This window comes from Dreissena polymorpha, chromosome 4 (assembly GCF_020536995.1).
Source record: "Dreissena polymorpha isolate Duluth1 chromosome 4, UMN_Dpol_1.0, whole genome shotgun sequence".
In the NCBI taxonomy this organism is placed as follows: Eukaryota; Metazoa; Mollusca; class Bivalvia; order Myida; family Dreissenidae; genus Dreissena; species Dreissena polymorpha.
In genome coordinates this window covers 44,459,928-44,481,543 of record NC_068358.1, presented here as the reverse complement: position 1 = coordinate 44,481,543, position 21,616 = coordinate 44,459,928, and the positions used below count along the sequence as shown (strand labels likewise).

The window sequence follows — 21,616 nt, the reverse complement described above, 5'->3', positions numbered from 1 at the left end:
TAAATATTGACATTGATGGCTAAAAATAAATAATGAAAAGTTTGATTCTCCTTACTAATACTGTGCCGTCCATACTACCTTTTTCAATTGCTCAGTCTTGTTTGCTTTGATATGGACATCCTAAATGATGGAAACATATATGTTTTTATTCCTAGTTTTACTATTATGTATCTTATAAAATGTTTTGATCCAGTCGGGACTATTGCAGGCCAAAATTTCTATCGCGATAGCCAAAATAACTTTCAATTTTATATTTGAAAGTCATGAACTATCAAGATAAAATTTAAATACTTGTGAGCAAGTTCATTAGAAATCAATTATTTTTATTTTAGAGAGTCTGCCTTATAAATATGTTATTGGTGAAAAAAAAGTGATGTTTTATGGTGTTATTCTAATTAAGATGCTTTCACATAATTATGATTAATGTATAAAACAACGTATCAAAAACATTAATAAACTGTAATTATTTCAGTATTGCATGAAGCGATGTAAAACAAAAGGTTATTGTGTGTCATTGAAGTGTAACAACAATTATAAAATGATATTGAATTGTATGGGTAGTTATATTTCAATAATAGCGATAAACACTACCTGTTGTGCATTATTTCTACCAGCAAGTAAACCATAATAGGCTTTATGCTAAAAAATTGCATACATTAAGGTAGAACATACGACTTTGAAAATCAATTAATTTAAACCGAATATAAAACCCAAAGGAAAACTGCAACAATTCATTGCGTGGGGTGTGTTAACACTCATGCCTTGTTCTTTCTTATCTCCCTTCTCCATTGGTGGTGGAGACTCATCTCAAACTTGAGATACGCATATGACATTACCTCACGGGTGGCACCAGCAAAGAACTTTATGATCTCGACAATAGACTATGAAAGAGTGAAAGAGCAAGAGCATACGGGAAGTCAGCACGGAAAAATCAAAGATTATGGCGAACAGCAAGATCAGTGCATACATCAACATGAACTGCGAGAAGCTAGAAAAAGTTGGGATCAACCCTGTCCAAGGATGGTAACACTACCACTGAGGTCCAAATAAGAATTACCATGGTGAACGCAGCGATGGCCAGACTGAGCAGGTTGTGTACAATTAGTTTCATCAACTTCCCAAACAAGTACAGGCTCTTCAAGTCGCTCGTAGTCTCCGTCCTACTGAACGCCTGCTAGACCTGGACGCTTCACGCTGATACAGAACGCAGGATACTGCAGTTTGAACACAAATGTCTCCGAAGACTGCTCAATAGCTCCTACAATGAGCACAAGACCAACAGCTACGTTCGGAACATTACTGCAACACTTGTTGACCCAGAAGAGCCCCTACAGGAGACCGTCAAACGTCGAAAGCTGGCTTGGCTTGGACACGGATCTCTGTGCAAGACTATTCTTCAGGGCACGCCAGAGGGAGGTCGCATTCGAGGCCGTTAAAAGAAAAGCTTGATGGACAATGTGAACGAGTGGACATCTCTTCCGATGGCTGAATTACTCTCAGTAGCATACAACAGACATGACAGGAGGAAGGTTTCTGTCTCTCGTCGCCTCTCATTTTGTATCTCATTACCTCCGCCCCCCCCCCCCGAACTCTCAGACCGGTCAAGGGAAGGATGATGATGATGGTGTATTTTCACCTTGTACTAATATAAATCTTAAGCAACGAAATCACCCTCATACAAATGTATTCTTATTCACATAACACTGCTATACGCTACACACTTTCAGCTGCTAGCAGTGAGACCAGACCATCAGACTCTCGGGTGAAATCAAATTAGTGCATCGTAACGTTTTGTTTGTTCTTTGCTGTAAAAGTTAATTCGAAATACCTGCTTTCTGTTTAAAAACGGGTTTATCTTATTAAGTATTTTAATCTTTCTCCACGAAAGTCAGTCAGTTTTATGTTGATTAAAAATATTTTGTGCTTGTTGCGATGAAATCGGTAGTATGAACTCGAGTGTATAGATATACGTGGAAGATACTTGTGTCATGGTTTTTGCCTTTACCAGGAAGATCTTTGAGCTGTACCTATATACTCATAAATGCTTAAAGAGTTCTAGAAGAACTAGGTGTCTGCATAGCTCTCGGATGGTAAAAGTTTAACTGGCAATTAGGGGGCGCTCTGATTATCTCTTTAGAAACTACTTGTTCTACCAAGAAAACTGACTTGCGAGTATGCCATTAGCCTTATTTTTTTGGTGAAATATAGCTTAAAGTAAATTGGTCTTATCAGTGGTGATACAAATCATGTTTGTAAATATTTGTAGATTCATAGGTTAAGAGCAAGAAGTAAAACTTGTTTTGTGATGAACAAAGGAAATTCGCTGAAATGATGAGAAATTTAACAATTTTCATTACTATGTAACACATGTTACTTTTGGAAACAATCATGTATAGCCAATAAAATTTTTTTAACTCTTAATGATGTTTTGTTCTTTAGATATTATTGTTTATACTTGTGAGTAGTATCACTACGTTGAATGTTTGATAAATTGTATAGAACACATGCAGATTTGATCCAAAAGCACACATTGCAATACTGAACAAAGCTACAACAAGCGATGTGTTTGTCAGATTGCGCCGCTTTGAAGCCATATATTTGACTTTTGACCTTGAAGGATGACCTTGACCTTTCACCACTCAAAGTGTGCAGCTCCACAAGAAGTAAGTAAGAGATTGAATAAAGAAATGAAAATAATTTTTATTTATTTTTGACCTTTGACCTTGAAGGATGACCTTGACCTTTCACCACTCAAATGTGCAGCTCCACGAGATACACATGCATGCCAAATATGAAGTTGCTGTGTTCAATATTAAAAAAGTTATGATAAAACTTTAATGAAGATTAAAGTTTTAGGAAAGAAAAATACAGTGATATTTGACCTTTGACCTTGAAGGATGACCTTGACTTTTTATTATTCAAAATGTTCAGCTCCATGAGATACACATGCATATTAAATATCAAGTTGATATCTTCAATATTAAAAAAATTATCAAACTTTAACCAAGGTTAAAGTTTTGGTGACATAATGACAGAATGACAGACAGACAGGACAAAAACAATATACCCCCGATCTATCGATCCGGGTGCATAAAAAGAGTAACACTTTTAAGGTAACGGGTGACCATAACCGTTTTGATTCTTATCATGTTATTATACCTCGATCGAGATTAAATAAAAATAATTTAATTCGTCACTGTGGCACAATATTTTAAATGCATTTGCAGGTAATATGAAACATAAATAAAAACATAAAAAAATACTATATTGAAAAAATTATTTGTGGTTTTTATTTTATTTCCTATTACCTGCAAATTCATTTAAACTTTTAAAGTATTGTTTCACAGTGTAAAATATATTAATTTTATTTATTACAGATGACTATATTGACAGTGTTCAAGTCCAGCATAAACACGACGAACACAAGAACGTTTCCTGGCGCAGACATCGGCAGTGACCACGACTTAGTGCTCACCACCATCAAGCTGAACTTAAAGAACAAGCGCATCAGATTAGACTTGGAGAAATTGAAAGACCCAGGGGTAATTCAAGCACAGAAAGGTGACAAGCTTGCAGCGCTGAACATCTTAAACAATGACATCGACATCATTAGCAATAACATCAAGGATGTCCTACTGCTATCGGCTGAAGAAGTGCTTGGCAGAGAGAGAAGGAATAACAGGCCATGGATGACGAGCAAAATCATTGACCTATGTGACAAAAGAAAAGAGCTGAGGCATAAGAACACCAGCCTGGACTCTAGGGCAAAGTACCAGAACGCGAACTGTCAGGTAAGGAGAGTTGAAAGAGGCCAAGGAGGAATGTAATGGGGAACTATGTTTCATCAAAAAGATGACCGCAGGTAGCAGTAAGAAGGCCTACAGCACCATTAAGACCCTTAAGAAGATCAGTCAGCTCAAGGCTAGTGGTATATCAGACGCTGACGGGAATCTCCTTACCGAGAGTGCCGCAGTCCAAAAAAGATGGATTGAATTCTGCAGTGTCCTCTATAACTATCCGCTCCAACCTGACGCCTGAGTCTCCTTCAGAACGATCCCAGAAGCGCCCAAATTTAAGGCAGATGTGGAGGAAGCAGTGTGTAGTCTTAAGGAATGAAACACTCATGGAGTGTCCAATATCCCTTCCGAGTTTATTAAGCACGTAGGAGAGGCAACGACGGCAGCATTGACGGCACTATGCCAAAAGATCTAGGGAGAGAAGAAGTGGCCCAAAGAGTGGACCACAAGTTGGCCAAGAATTACCGCACACTCATTTTAATCAGTCACCCAAGCAAACTCATGCTACGAATCATCTTTAATCGATTGAAAGGTAAGGCAACTGCTGGCCGAGGAGCAGGCTGGATTCAGAGCTGGTTGGAGCACAGTGCAACAGATCTTCGACTGCAGAATCATCTTTGAGAAACACATGCAACACCAACCTGACCTCTTCCACAACTTCATTGACTTTAAGAAAGCTTTTGACCGCGTGTGGCTTTATGGCCTATGGCATGTTATAAGAAGATTTAACAATGACGAATGGCTAGTTCAAGTCGTTCAAGAACTCTATGGAAACGGCCACCAGTACAGTACAAGTCATCGGACAGAAGGGGGGCTTCTTCGGGAAAACAGTGCGCGTCCATCAGGGATGTCTGCTCTCTCCCGCCCTGTTCAACCTTTTCGTGAGATGATAATGCCGGAGACAATCTATGAAACCACACCTCTATCTACATCGATGGAAGATCCATCTTCAATTTGAGATTCTCTGTGAAAGACTGTCATTTAGGACAAGCTTGAGGAAGGTCGACGTCGAGGCCGTCAGAAGAAAAGCTGGATGGTTAATGTAAAAAAGTGGACATCCCTTCCCATGGATGAATTACTCAGAGCAGTATACAAAAGACCGGACTGGAGAAACATTTCTGTATCGTCAAACCTCATTTCCCTCGAACGGCAAAACCGGTAAAGGGATTGATGATGATGATGATGATGATGATGATGATGATGATGGTGGTGGTGGTGGTGGTGATGATGATGATGATGATGATGATGATGATGATGATGATGATGATGATGATGATGATGATGATGTGATGATGATTATGATTATGATGATGATGATGATGGTGATGGTGATGATGATGATGATAATGATGATGATGATGATGATGATGATGATGATGATGATGGTGATTGTTATAAATGATGATAAACAGCATAATAGCCGTGCGACATATATGAATAGTTTAAATAGTATGAACAACATGCGTGCTCTCTCTCAAAAACAAGCCAATATAATCCCGCGACCTCTGTTAAAAGAAATAATGGTGCTTGAAAATTGTCTCCCAAAGGTAGAAATGTTAGAGCCAGAAATTGTTGTTCCTGACCCTCAACAAACTAGTCATCTCGGTCCAACCAGACAAACTCAGCCCCTCTTCAACTATATTCAACTTAATGATTTTTCAAAAACTAGTCTGACCCTTGCAACACCATTAAACCCCTGACACTATCCAAAAGCACCGCAGAGTGAGCCCATGTGAATATACGCTAAGACACAAGGAAGTAGAGCAATATCTGTACTAATCTATTATTACGTACTAACCAGTCCTCCGCGAGGGACGTTAAACGGGGGTGCAGTGTATCGGTGCTGTACACCGGGCATTTTAAAGAACCAGGGGCGCCTCTGGAATCGGGGCGTCTTCTGTATCCGACTCGAACCCCCACTAACACCTCTCGTGGGGCGGAGAGCGCAAAAACCACACAGAATTATAAGGAATAAATATTAATGCCAATAATAACAATGCTAACCTAGGAGATAATAGGAATACTGCAAAACCATTACAAAAGAAGGTTAGAGCCAGGAATTGTCGCTCCTGACCCCCAACAAACTAGTCATCTCGGTCCAACCACACAAACTTAGCCCCTTTTCTACTATATTCAATCTAAATGATCTTTCAAAAAACTAGTCTGACCCTTGCAACACCATTAAACACCTGACACTATCCAAAAGCACGGCAGAGAGAGCCCATGGGAATACACGCTAAGACAATAACAACTCCCCTCCTTTTCCGCGCCACACATGCGCAAACACACACACACACACGCACGCACGCACGCACACGCACGCACGCACACACACACACACACGCACAAACACACACACATACATACACACACTTTGTTAATAAAGTGACATTATATAAAATATTATAATTAATAGTATCATTAAAAGGAATTATATAGCTGGTATATCCAATGTTACGTGTGGTGAAGGTTCAGTGCGGCCTCGAACTTGCTATCCAAAGTGTTGTGATACCAGTGCGTTACCCCTAGACCACGAGATCCCTGTATAATTAGAGGACATACACAAGCATATATAACCTTACAATAAACAGGGCCTTTCACACCTTATCATGCTTTCAAAAGCTTCTTTTGTTCGCATATCTATAGCCTAAATAATTGGTATTTATAGTAACTGAAACATAGCAAGATGAACTTTAAAAAAATAAAACTGTAAATTGCAGAAGATAATTTTATCGTGAATATAATTTAAATACATATTTAACAAACATTTTAATCCAGATACCATAATTGTAGTAAAATTGTTAATTTACTGCGATGCCTTAATTAAATTCTACATTTATATTGAGACAACGAAACTAAACTGTAGAATATAAAAATGTACTAAAAAAAAGTTACCATGCAACGGAGACTTGTGCGCTACTCTGAGCGCAGTCCGCTTTGCGGACTTTTCTTCTCTGTCCAATCGACGGAGTAACCCGGGCTCAATGAGCCCACCATCATCGGGTACTGGTCGTGGTAGCCCGATGTCTTTCTTCTTCTTATCTTTTCACACCACTTTTCCTCCCGCTAACAGTCTCACTTACCTCTACATGCCTCTTTTAATTGATATGTGTTCTATCACTCGTCTTGATCCTTTTCCTCTCCTAACACTATCAATCTCTACTCTAACTATTCTCTCTTCCCTCTATTTATGCTCGAAATCTACTTTACTTTCTGTGAATTCGCAGTATTCTCACGCACACTTTAACGTCTTGACCTCACTGGTATATGACAAAATTCCTTTCTGCATCTGCTTTCACTCTAACCTGTCTTTGCTTTTCACTCCGCTCTGTCTTTACTCTCTACTTTCCCTCCTACATCACTCTTTCAACTTTGTCTACATCATCTCTCTGCCAACACTTCTTAATTTCTCTCAACACTTGCATCTACCGCCTTCTATCTCCCCATCTATCCAATTTCATTCTTTTCTCTCTTTCAACGAAAAAAGTATTCCCTATCCTAAATGGTGCGTATTCAACTGTATAAGTCATAGCAATTACCACTTAAAGATCGTGTTTAAATACAAAAATCACGGGACTCTCAAAGTGTATATATCGGCAAACTGGTTGGTTATTTAAATCAAATATCTGTTTACGAACATGATTATTATAAATCCTTGATTTTAGGGATGGCAACGAATACCAATATTGGTATTCGAATATTCGGTCATCCTTCCGAACGAATAATCGGATATTCGGTCAACATCTGTTGGAAAAAAATCAACTTTGTTTACCGTCATTCTATAAATAGATGGTGACGTCACTACGTTATTGTCAGTAAGACCGGTGTGACACAATGTGTTTACCGTACCATTTCGCCATGAATTCTTCTTTCGTTTTTACCGGAATTTCACCGGAAGTGACTAAATATTGACACAGCATTGCCGTCGCTAATTGTTAAAATTGAATGACGAAAACTGATTTTAAACTTTTTATATTGTACATCAACAATAGAACGAGAAACATAATATTAACATGACGACAAAACAATAACATAACAAAACAGTTAGATCTATAAATAATACAAGCTGAACTTAAACGTAGTATTTACATAGCGAACACGTGCTTTAATATTGTACATCAACAATAGAACGAGAAACATAATATTTACATGACGACAAAATAATTACAAGACAAAACAGTTAGATCTATATATAATTTAAACTGAACTTAAACGTATTATTTACATAGCAAACACATGCAAACAAAACACCGTTGCCACATTTAAAAGTCACTCGGATCGGCGTCACTGGACACATGAACATTGTTCTTATTTAAAAACACGATTGCGTCGACTAGATCACTGGCGAGTCTATTTCTTAGTTTATTGATGAGCAATCCAGTGGTTGAGAATATGCGCTCAGAGGGCACAGAAGTTGCAGGCACAGATAGAACACTCCTAGCAACATACGCGACTTTCGGAAATTCGCTCTCGTTACGTTTCCACCAGTCAAGAGGTTTAGCGTTTGGCTCCATTTTCACAAGCAAATATCTCTGAAGTTCGTCAGAATTCTCTTGCTCGGTTGAACTATACACTAGAAAGTCTAACTTCCTACGTTTGCGCGGCATTTCATTACAGTCTTTAACAGAATCGCGAGAACGAGACGGCAATCTCAACGGTGCCTCGTCCATACGACTCTCTAAGGTCTCCTTCGCGATCTTACGTTGATCACGTGACAAGAACGGGAGGCCCTTGTAACGTGGATCTAGAAGAGATGCGAGCACAGGTGTTGATTTCGCGGTTTCCGTTGAAGTCGGCTGATAGCGTTTATCAAGTTCACCACTTATTGTCTCCTTAACGCGCGAGATCAGAGAGCTGTCTGTGTTCTCAACCACTAAGCACTTGTTAATTAATCCACACACCATAGGATAGATCACAGAACATGATACATCACTTTCACTGCACATGTACGCGGTCGTGTCAGTTAACACACTGAGACACTCCGAAAGTTCAGAAACAACTTCCCACTCGTAATCCTTCAAAAGCAACCCAGCGTCATTTTTCTTCGTGAATTTCCCGCGAGCGCACAGTATTCTTACAAGGCACTTTATAATCCGGTGCAACAATTTGCATCAGGTTACGGAAACCTTCACCATCAACAATACTTAATGGCACATAATCCTTCACTATCATGTCCGCAATAGCACATGTAATCCGTTCACTTTCGGAAGCAGACACTTTCTTAGGCGTGACGACTGTTTCTTAGAGTCCCCAGCATCATTCGAAGATGCAGAAGATGGATGTTTATTATTAATATGATTGAGAAGATTGGACGTCGTACCGGCCTGGATGTACTTAAGATTAGCTCCACACAAGTTACACGTTGCCGACTTCTTATCGGATGATCTCGTGAAATACTTCCAAGCAGCGGAAGGTGTAGGTGGCATTTTGATTGGACAGAGATTTACTTTATGCGTATAGCAATGATAATATTTTCAATTAAATGAGGGCGAAATACCGAAAACATTTCTTTAAATATAATACCTGATTGAAGTTGTTTTAAATAGGGGTGTTGAAATGTATGATGGTTTAAATGACATTGTACATTTGTAATGCAAAAACAGAAGATATTGAATCGATTTCCGTGATTCGAACCGGTGCCTGATTGACTTGACTTTCAACTCAATGAACTCGATCAAAAGTATTAATACAACTTTTGCCCCTACGTCAAGCAAACATCCATCTGCCACCGCTTGGCTGAGACTATAACATTTTGACGTTATTTTAAGTAAACTGAACCGAACTTTAATTGTGTACCCGTAAACTTTCCACGAGAAATACCTGACGTTGTGTATTCAGCATATCGTTCGCGCGCTTTTATATCTTTGGACAAAAACTCATTTGTATTGCAATTAAATATTGAAATGATGATGTTTAATGATCGGTATTTATAGTAACTGAAACATGACAAACTGTAAGATGAACGTTTTAAAAATAAAACTGTAAAAGGCAGGAGATTTCTTAAAAACGTATCATTTGAATGCATATTTAACATACATTTTTTTCAAGATACCATAATTGTGGTGAAATAGTAAGTTTGCCGTGCTGCCTTAAAATTCACCTTTATGTTGAGACACCAAAGCTTAATCGATCGAAGAATATAGCTAAAAGCTATATAAACAAGTTACCAAACAGACAAGCGTGTGCTACTGACAGCTCAGTCAGCTATGCGGATTTTTCAACTCTGTCTAATAGACGAATTTACCCGGGCTCTAATAGACCATTACTATCGGGTACTGGTCGTGGTAGCCCGATGTCTTTCATATTATTCGCTCATCACAACACTACTCCTACTATCCGCATCAACTACCTCTATATGCCTCATTTTATGGTTACGTTTTCTATCTATCATATTCTTTCCATCTCCCTCTCCTACCATTTTCAAACAAACTCTAACTCTTTCTCTCTCCCGACTTTCTCTTCTCTGTTATAACGTTTTTCCTTTGAATTCGCAGTATTCTCACTCCTCATGCGCACTATCACTTCTTGCTCTCACTTGCTATTATTCATTTCCATTGAAATGACGCAATGAGATTTTTAAACCGTCGTCATGCAAAAATTGGTATTATGCAATATGCAGCTTCGCAGTCTGGTCAGAACATGCATGCTGAGGGAAGATTCTTAAAAGATACCATGAAACACTGCGTGTGTTTTATAGAAGAAAGTGTAGCCCATGACCAGACGGCGCAAGTGCGCGAGTCGGGCTTGGGCTGCGCTGGCCGCATATGCCATCAAACCAATTTTCGCATGACGCGGATGTAATCGTGTTATTTAATGTGTGGGGATAAAATTGCGTCTTAATCAAATATCGATATATCATATGTTTCGATGACAAAGAAATAAACTCATAATAAGTCATGTGAGAACGCATATGATGTGATCTCACGTAGTAAAGTTTGTATTTACGAACGCTATTATGTAGTTTTATAAACGTGCACCGTATAACAAACATTTCATCACTATCAAGTGAAAACAGAACACAACAATACTTAAACATGTGTTTATAATTTAATAATTTTACGAGCGTATTTTTTCTACCTTTATTAAAAGTCAGGATGTACCCCGAATAATTTTTGTTAAAAGATATTTCTTGTCTACACTGCATCGAAAATGATTCCGGTCTTTTGAAAACATGGACACTAGAGGACGGGGAGCTTTTTCTTAAACAGCTTAGGAAAAAAAATAATATATTCACACATATCGCCAGTTACGGGGTCTCTGATTTAGAAATAGGTCATGGGGTTCCCACTTTAAATACATGTATCTCCATACCCTGTAAAGCATAAAGAACTGTTTCGTATAAACAAACATTTATGATTACAAAATGGGATCAAATAACCAATCGAAAATCTGTTGTGAGGTTAGACACGTGCTCTCTTTGTTCCCCCCCCCCCACCCCCACCCCACTCCCCCCCCCCCTCCACGGTAAAACTAGACTTGAAGCAATGGGGTGCATAAGAATGAAATCGTGACTCAATACGGATAGAAAAAAAGAATTTCCCTAGCATGACCACAGGAGGGAAGCCCATATTATTAGTTATTTTTTATATATGCTATAATAGAAACAAGGATTGCAACTTCATTTGCCGTAAAACTACCATCTTTACTAACATAAAACCATTCTATACCGTATTTACTCTGGTTCCCAGCTTCTATTGTAAACAAATAGAAGTCTGGCGTCATTGAAAAGGTGTCCGACGCGATGGAAACTGTTAGTCAACCAATTTTTTAAAAAGTGGTTCATCGGGAAATCGTTTATTCTTCGATCGATATACATATATTTAATGCATAATAACGTCCAATTTTTTCTCTGAGCATTTCTTCTTGTATGTAATATGGAACGCTGCAAAAGTTAAATAGGTTTCGGATAAATAAAAATATAGTATAAGTTCGGATAGTTGAATCATACTACATGAGAAGATTATGGCTTATTGTAAAATCATTTTTTTGTTGCAATCTTTAAATGTATGCTAAAAGTACATGAGGTGTACATTTCATAAATGTAGAATTTGCCTAGGAAAATCATTTATGAGTTGATAACATTTAAAATTCAAGCCATCAAGGACATGGTTAATTTTTTAAAGATATTTTATATAATATATTGGATGTATATGCTTTTTGGCATTAGGCTGCTATGAATTAAAATCTGGCAAAATTTAATAAATAACAACATAGATCTACATTGAACTGCAGGATAAACAACTTGTAATTTTTCAAGTATTTATACAATTTCATATGGATCACGCATATATTAAGTCAACAGAAAGACACCGGGTTTCCATGGCATAAAAGACAGATCTGGGCCAGATCATACATATTGAAGTTCTCGTACGCCACCTAAGCTTTCCCCTCAAATCGGGGATCGAAAAGATTGCTATCCACGCCAACCGGGACAACACCAAAACAGGAGAACAAAAGAATTTAACTGGTGATTATCTTTTATACTGACTGTTGTACTGTATATACAATGTCTAATGTGTCACCTATAAGTCTAATGCTGTGTTAAAATAATGTTTAATTCATTAAAAATGGATACATTTTAATGCTGTCAGATCTTTAGTCATATCTACATAGATGCCTTATTTCAGCATTTATATATCATCATAGTGTTAAAGATTATTTTAAGTTTAGGTAGCCAATCTGGTTTCAGTACTTCAAACATTTAGTAAGACAATAATTTTTGGTAATCACCTACACAAAATGTAATGCCTCCATCTAGTAAATTGGCTGTTTAAAAAGGTAAATGCGCTTGTAACTGATAAATAATGTTCAACACTAAATCGGTTGAAGCATATTAGTGAGCATTTACAAAAATACATTTGTTGAGTGATTATTTTTATTTATTTATTTTTGTAAATACTCTCTGATAAACTTTATCCTTTACTTTTTAACAGCTCTAAATGTATATCTCATGTTTTGTATTATCTCTTAAATAAATATTATCACTTAAAGGATGAAAGACTGAAGCACAACAGGTGGTCACTAGAAGAAAAATCTTTTCTGACAGAGTACAGTCAAAGACCAAGACAGAAGGTGAATCGGAAAACAGTTTTTGGGACAGTTGCGCAAAAAAATATGAATGCAAAGTTTGGTGGAAAAAATAGAAATGGTAAAATATGTTTTTTTTTATATAAGCAGTCTCTAACACTCTAATTTTGCCATACTGTTCACTGGTATTACATGGGATTGAAAGTAATATAATTTCATTCATTTATACAGAATACATTACTTATAATTTATGGTGTTTGTTTTGATAAATTCATGTTTAAAAAAAAAGCTACCCCTTGAGGAAAGGTTCCCTATTGCCTTTGGTAAACAGCATTCGTTCAGCTTAACCACTGTGCAGTTCTATAATATGGCCAAAGCACCTAGAGATTGACCTGGACTGGAGCAATGACAATTGCTTGGCATTTACCTAGCTCTGTGTTATCTAAAAGGTTAGAGTCAAAACAATAGGCAGCTCTTAAATTGTTAATCTTTTGAATTCTCTAAGATATCAAATTTACATATTAGGAAAATCCTGTAAGATGGCAGCGTGGAGATTAAACCTTAACACCAGTACATGTAGAAGGTCCGTCTCCAGTTCGCCAGAAGAAGTTGGTGAGTTAACAGAACTACTAGAACTGCCAGAGACAAGCGGAAACAATGTTGGAACACAGACTGATTTGTCTTTTCCTATTACTAGGTAAGAAACATTGAAAAGAAAAAAAATACTTATAAAAAGAGTTTACAGAGATTAATAATAATAATATTAATAATAGTAATAGAACAATGTTAATTTATTGATATAAAGGCTCTGAATCAATAAATTCTAAATTCTATGACAATTAATTTAATAGTGTAAATTTCACAAGTCTGTAAATGTTTAAAATATGAATAATATATTGTAAGAATGTTTAAATGACTGGCTTGGTTTATTACTTCTCACACTTAATCCTTAGGTTGCTTCACATCCCCTTCCATGGTTTACTGTAGAACAGAGATATATTTATAGTTTTTAGTAAAGGGATCTAAAATGTTTCAGGTCTAACAAACAAGACTGGGTTTTCTTTGAACCACGGAAAAATCTGCAGGGGGTAAATTAAATACAATATTTTACGAACAAGCTACTGATAAACAACTTCTCACTACAAGTAGTATGTAAACATAAGTTTATTTGACAATGTGATTTGAACTGTTTTTAAACTGGTATATGATGACCTAAAGTTAGTGCAACATACTGATGCACCCTCCAAATGGCACTGCCAGATTTATTTTAGTGTTATTGTATGGACATGAATACTTGAAGTAGTTTTTTATTAATCTAAATTGTGTTACCGATACACATAATATAGTTCGCACAGAATTTGACTAATACTAAATGGTTTATATGGTATCTTTTGTCTTTCAATATCTAGTCAAATTTATGTAATAAAACTAGAGTATTGCATGTTGCCTCAAACAACAATGTTTAACCCCAAATCAAAAACTGATAATGGTCATTTCAGACGACGAATGTGTGTGCTGAAACAGTGAATACGGCCGCACTAAGACGTTTAAGGACCTACTCTAAGCTGAAATAGTCTGAGATACACGAGAACATGCAAAAACTAAGTGAGTATAATTATAAATGTTTAATTGCGTTATGTTATCTACTGTGTTTGGAATGTTGATGAAAACACGATACAAGGAGCTGTCGTTAGTTCAAAAGATGATCGCAATGACTTTAGCTAATGAACAAACAATATAAAGAAGTGAAACTCCAGCTGCTGGAGCAGTATTGAATTTTCATTAAAAACAATTAGTTGGTCCTTTATTTAAGGCAAGTGACCGATTGCCCAAACAGTACAAAACAGCACAATACAGCACAATACAAACCAACATAAACACAAAATATGAATAAAGCTGGGGTCACCGCCTTGGAACGGTCAATGCAAAGCATTGGGGGTTTAAACCTGGTTATAGAGCGCTCAACCTCACACTTGGCCCAGCAATATTCATAATACATTTAAGTGTAAATAAAATTTAACGTCATAGCATTGTAACTCAAATTAAACAATAATAAAAGGGAATTAAAACGCATTCAATTTAATTACTATTTAATTACTCAATTGCATTGAAGATACAAGAGTAACAGAATTACAACTTTTTGACGAACGATCAAATAAAACTATTAACAATTGTCAACTACATTTCTTCTTTATAGAAAAGATTTGAGAATGTAGAATCATAGAGTTAATATCTCAGATAATCATCGCGCAAATACAGGAAGAAGCAGCAATAATGGGTGTAAAAATTCCATATTACATAGCTTGGTTGTTTATGTGACTGCTAAACAAATTAAAAATAATTAAATCAAACAAGAAACGCCTATCAGAGAGAAAATATAAATAAAATGGAACATTATAAACCCAATGACCTATGCATGTAGATTACAACTGGGAAAGTCGGTCGTATGACGTCACAAAAATCCATAATGACGTGAACAAACTCCAAGGGCAGTACTAAATAAAAATATTAATGGGGCTGTGCTACTAATAAAACAAATTTACGTGATTTAATATTAAGAAGCAAATGAATACAAATGGTTTTTCCATTAAAGCGACATTATTGGAATCAAACAGTATATAGGTGTTTTGACAACTGAAGACAGAAATGATTTGATGTACGATTTGAGTCCAAATGTAGTTTACATGCAGATTTGTTCATACGACACAATGACACAATTTTATTCAACAGTGAAAAATGCCTATAATGTAGTATTCATGCAGATTTGTTCATACGACACAATGACACAATTTTATTCAACAGTGAAAAATGCCTATAATATCACTAATGATTCCAAATTTTAAGGGAAGAAAGATATAGTGAATCGAAAACCATCAAACACGTGTTTTTAAGTACATAAGCATCGTATCCTTTTGATAAAAACAAGTTAATTAAATTGAAAAGTTTAATATGAACATTTGGTTTAACATATTTTAATTTGCGGACACGCTTCAAAACATCTCCATAAAATGATGGATGGGAGATTCCATTATTTAAATGCCATTTTAAAGAAACATTATATTTTGAAATTAAATCACCATACTTAGAGTAAAATCTAGCAAATTTATTTCTTAGGTTATGATACAAAAAGCCTTGTTTTAGCAATTTTTTAGTTAATATTAGATTACGATCATTAAAATCTTTAATACACGAACATGCTCTAGCATAACGTACCAACTGCGAAATGTAAATACCATAGGAAGGTCCTTTAGGGATGTTGCCATCTAGAAACGGAAAATTCACAATTTCAAAGTTAAAATCGTCCCGTTTGTCGTATAAACTAGTTTTGATCAAATTATTATTAATAGTTAAATGTAAGTCTAAATACGCAGCGTCTGTATTGGATATACACGATCTATTTAAGACTAGTTCTTTTGGGTAGATTTTGTGAATATATTGTTCAAATAATGGATTATCTAAATTAAGTATGTCATCAATGTACCTACTAGTAAGGTTAAAACAATTAATCAAATCTACTTGCTTAGTTTTAGATAATTCTAACATAAATTCGCTTTCATAACAATATAAAAAAAGGTCAGCTATAAGTGGCGCACAATAAGTACCCATTGGAACGCCAATAATTTGTTTAAATATTTTACCATTAAATTCAACAAACAAGTTATCCAAAAGAAAAGTAAGTGCTGCACAAAAGTCAAGACCAGTCCAAATGATGTAATTATCTAATATCTGATTAGTAAAAAAGCTGCTTTAATGTTTAAAGCTAGATACAAACATTTCTCTCTAGCAAAAGTTTTTTCAATCAAAGAAACAAGTTTGGATTTTATTAAAGCGTGAGGAAGCGTTGTATATAGTGTCGAAAAATCATAAGTACTTACCTGTGACACCTTATATTTTTTATTTTCAATTTTATCAATAACTTCTAAGGTGTTTTTTATTGACCAAAATAGGTTAATATTACTATTTTCATAAACTTTATTACACAATTTAGCTATATGATATCTAATAGCACTCAATGCAGATGTAAGATACACTGATAATTGTTTGGTGGTACAAGACACTGAATTAGCGATAAAACGACTTTTACATGGCGTCTTATGTAATTTAGGTATCCAGTAAAGTGATGGCAATTTCTTGTCAGTAATATTGACTATTACATTTAACTTTATGCATAGGGCAATATGGTCGGTAATAATTTCATTAGGTTGCTTATTGTACTCACAATATGATGTAGTTTGTGAAAGTTCTTGTGAAATAGTTTGAACATAAAACACTCGTCATATTATGATAACATTATTAGCAGCCTTATCAGCAGGAACTAAGACGAATTTAGATTTTAAGTCTTCAAGCAATTTACAGAGATTTTGTTTATTAATTTTAGGTGAATGTGGTACGGCCAAACGATGTGTATCATAAAAACATATTTTATTCATTTCCATACTAAATATTTTTGTTTTCCAATCATTGAGTGCAGTAATTTCAGCATTTTCCTTCCTGCACCATTTAGTGCAATAATCATGTAAGGATGTTACGATATTCTTAATGCAGTCATCAAAATCAACAGGAATAGGCAGTCTGTACTTAGTTCCTCTGCGTAGCAAATTTCTAAGCCAAAAAGTACATTTTGTTTCAACTGTGTTTCGTTTTTTCCAAATGTTATGTTAAAGCCTAATAGCACAAAATTAGAGCTTAACACTTTGTGTATAGAATGGAAAGTATGCAATTTATATTTAATCATTTTATGAGTAACTCAAGAAAAAAAATTATTTAAGAGTTGCGCAACTCAGCTGTGAATGAATATTTGTTTCATAAAATACTCAATGTATGAATTTTGAATATATCTTTATATGTTTTAAATATTTCACAATACATAAATACACAAACAGTAAAAAAAACAATCCAGTTATCTCAAAAAAATCTTTCTTAGCCAGAACTTAGCAATATATAGTTTCTTGCAATTTGATAAAAAAAACAGTATTAAACATTAAATCGTGTAATATTTTCTTAACCTCAAGCTTGTGAAATTGGGCATTTGAATATTAATGTTCCTGTTATTGTTAATGACACATGTTTTGTTTGGAAATTAAATAAATCTTTTGGAACATCTATTTAATAGCACTGACCCAGGCACTTAAGGTCCTTGATGTTTTAGCTCACCTGAGCTCAGATGAGCTCATAGGATCGATGAATGTCTGTCGTCCGTCCTTATTCTCTTAACACCCCTTTGGTGTTTTTTTCTGCTCATATATCCAGAAACTTGGTCAGGATGATTGTTTGGAGGAATTGTAGGTCAAGTTCAAAGACGGGTCATCAGGGGTCAAAAACTAGGTCACTATGCCATTGACAAATATTGGCTACCTGTACTTCGGTGAGTATAGGCCATTATGGCCCTCTTGTTTTAAATCTACCCATAACACAATCAGGAATAAGTTTGCAAATCTGCAAATCTTACAAAAAAAATATTCTTATTTCTTGTCTATTTTGTTTCAATTTTTGAATAATTTTAGTTCTATATGTAATTAGAACACCATTTTAATTTCATTAATATACCTTAGGTAAAAATGTGTTAAATTTGATGTCAAAAGTGAATTTCCCAGCAGGATTCTCAGGGTTTGTAATTCTTAACGAATAAATCATTTTTAGCCTTATATAGAAGCAAAAAAAATTGGTCCTGTCAATTTCATGAGTCAGTCAGGTATCACCAAACAATAGAAATTTAAATGTCAACCTTATGAAAGATAAATTGCTCTTCTACACAGCAGATGTCATAAATAAGAAATAAAAAAATGTACCTCGTGAATATTAGTTTGTTGTTATTTGTTTATACTTTGGTTATGTTTATTTGTTATTTTCCCCTACCGGTGAAACCGGAGCGGACTTATGGTTTGCTCTCTGTCAGTCTGTAAGTCTGTCCGTCACACTTTTTTGGATCCTGCGATAACTTTAAAAGTTCCTTATATTTTTTTCATGAAACTTAAATATGGATAGATGGCAATGTGGAGATTATACACGTCATTACAATTTGATCCTACGTCAATAATTATGGTGGCTATGGCAACAAATATATTTAAAAAAATCTGACAATGGTGAAGTTTCACCGGTAGGGGACCATATTGCTTGGCAATCTCTTGTTTATCATTAAAGTATCATAGAACTTCAAAAACCAAACACACTGAATAAGTTAAAGCTGAAAGTTGTTGCTTCAATCTTGTTTTTTATATTACTTTACATTTAATGACAATTACCTTTTGACCAAATTGTAGAGAAAAAAACATGGAGTTTTTCTAAAATCAAGCAAAACCAAGTATAAGATATTTAATTGGCTAATTCATTTTACAATTTTCTGAAATGTGAAGTTTCTATGGGCCTTTAAACTAATTGTTCCTATTGTAAGTTAAGCGCACCGACTTCAAACAGGAGTTGTAAATTATGAATTATTCAATATATACATTTTTATATAATTGTTCCTTATATAATTTCACTTATTAGAGTGCCTTTCAGTTAAATGGAAATATATGAAGTATAACTTAAATGTGTTTGGTTTAGCTTTTCAAACCCATTTTAGTTGATTTATTTAAGGTAATATTAAAATAAAATAAAAAAAACTTCAAATGAATCATAGACAAAAATGTTTGATCATTGTAGGTGTATGACAGACTTCAACCTTTGGATGTCACTCTGAGCCATTCAAGCGTGTTGTATACAATGGATCATATATCGGGACACTTTAATACTGAATTTCTTTATTCCATTGCCAGTGGAAAGAAATTCAGAATTGTTGGTGACAACATAAATTTTAATGTAGGTGTAACCCATAAACGTAAATCCAGAGGAAATGCGGATCATATGGAGCACTGGTTTGGTTCAATGGCAATCATACAAAACTTAAGTTTTTGTCATCTATCCCACCAGACACCACTTTGCGACCTGCGAGCACTGCCTGTGTCCGCATTCCTTTTGGAACAAAAAGATATTGATATACTGACATGGAATGTTTCTCAGCTAGTTGCCAGAGTCCTGACTGAGTTCTTCCCCTGGATGAAATTTGCAAAGGAAACGGCTAGCAAACCAATCCCTGGTGAATTTGCTGAATTACCAGAGTTTCGTCGAAAAAAACCAAGTTATCCCACTTCCAGTTATGTCAATAACGAACAAAAATACTCTGATGTTGTGGAAATACTGGAAAGTTATGAAGAGCTTGTTATCTCTGTTTGTAACAAGGCAAACATTGAACCAATGCCAGTACACATCGGCGGGGATCAACTGACGCGCGAACGGTTTTCTGGGGCGAAGCGTTTGAGAGCTGCGGCTTTCACTGAAAAGGAGAGATTTAACCACTTGACACCAATAACATTTGAACTCTTTCATTTGCAAATGGCTGTCCTCACTGTATTTTATCAAATTTTATACAATACACAAAACACAGAGCCCTGTACACTACACGCACAGAAGATCCGCCTTCTTAGGAAAGATGCAGATGGGAATGATGTAAACAAAATCATTATAACCATTGCAAAGAGCTTGTTGCAATATCTTTTGTTAAAGCTTACATAGTCGAGGCAGCATGCGAACAATTTGGTATTGATGATTGTAAAACAGCTCCTGATATTGAACTGCCAGACCAAGGTGACTCTGTGTCTGATTGGTTAGAGAATGTCGTACAACCAATTTCTGATAAAGTTGTCAAAGCTTGTAAACAAGACAATCACGTGGAACATGAAAACTGTGATGCAGTTTATGACAATGCTGATCTTGTGCTACAAATAGGTCTTTTATTCATGGAACTGAACGACGTTATATAATACCCCGATAGAGACAGGTTACTGGCGGTCCTGAAAGTCCTCATGGTAATCTTTAAATGACACAACACAAGATCCAAATATGCATTTGAAATAAACAGACTCCTTTTCCAACAATTAGCTTTGTTGAGTGAAAGCCAGGCCTATTCAAGTCTTTATGGTCTATTTATAAACACAGGGGGTAAGCTCGGTACAAACAGTCCTGCCGATCTGGAAATGGAGCACCTTGTCAGATTAACAAAAGGTCACTTGAAAGCAATGTGCTCCACCATGTCAGAGTCAACAATGCGAAAGCGAAGCTCCGCGTTCTATGGAATGCAGAACATTTGTGATAACTTTGATGATCAAACTATGGTTGTACATCGTGCACAAAAGCACAAAGTTGTGTCATCTACTAAAGATGAAAAAGCCATCATTAGGGAATTGAGGCAGATACGGCCATTTCAACATAATTATGTGTGGAAGAAAAATTGCATCAGTAAATAATTGTCCCAAAAATCCAGTAAAGAAGATCACACCTGAAGAACTATATCAATGGATTTGTGCGAACCAAATAAAATTTTATTATGAAATTGGAAAATAAACAATTCAGATGGATTTCCATGTTTTAATACAAGAATAAAGAGCATGCCTAAAATGAGTTGTGTAAAATTTCATTACAACACTTATGGTTGCATATCCAAACAGTAAAAAAGCTACATGATGGTTGTAAAAGAATTGGAAATATGTCAATGCATGTTATAATATGTCAATGCACGTTTAATAATTTTATATATATATATATATATATATATATATATATATATATATATATATATATATATATATATATATATATATATATATATATATATATATATATATATATTAGACAATAGGGCCATAATGGCCACATTCGGTAAAATTCACTAAACCTATTAATCCATTTTTACCCCAGATATTGAAAATGAAAATGAACAAGAGGGCCTGAAAGGCCCAAAGTCGCTCACCTGAGAT

At 35.4% G+C, this 21,616-nt stretch overlaps 1 pseudogene; it reads left to right on the top strand.

Moving 5' to 3' along the window:
• Nucleotides 1-14,460: 14,460 nt before the first annotated feature.
• On the top strand, nucleotides 14,461-21,106 carry LOC127878382 (uncharacterized; annotated as a pseudogene).
• The last annotated feature ends 510 nt before the right edge of the window (nucleotides 21,107-21,616 follow it).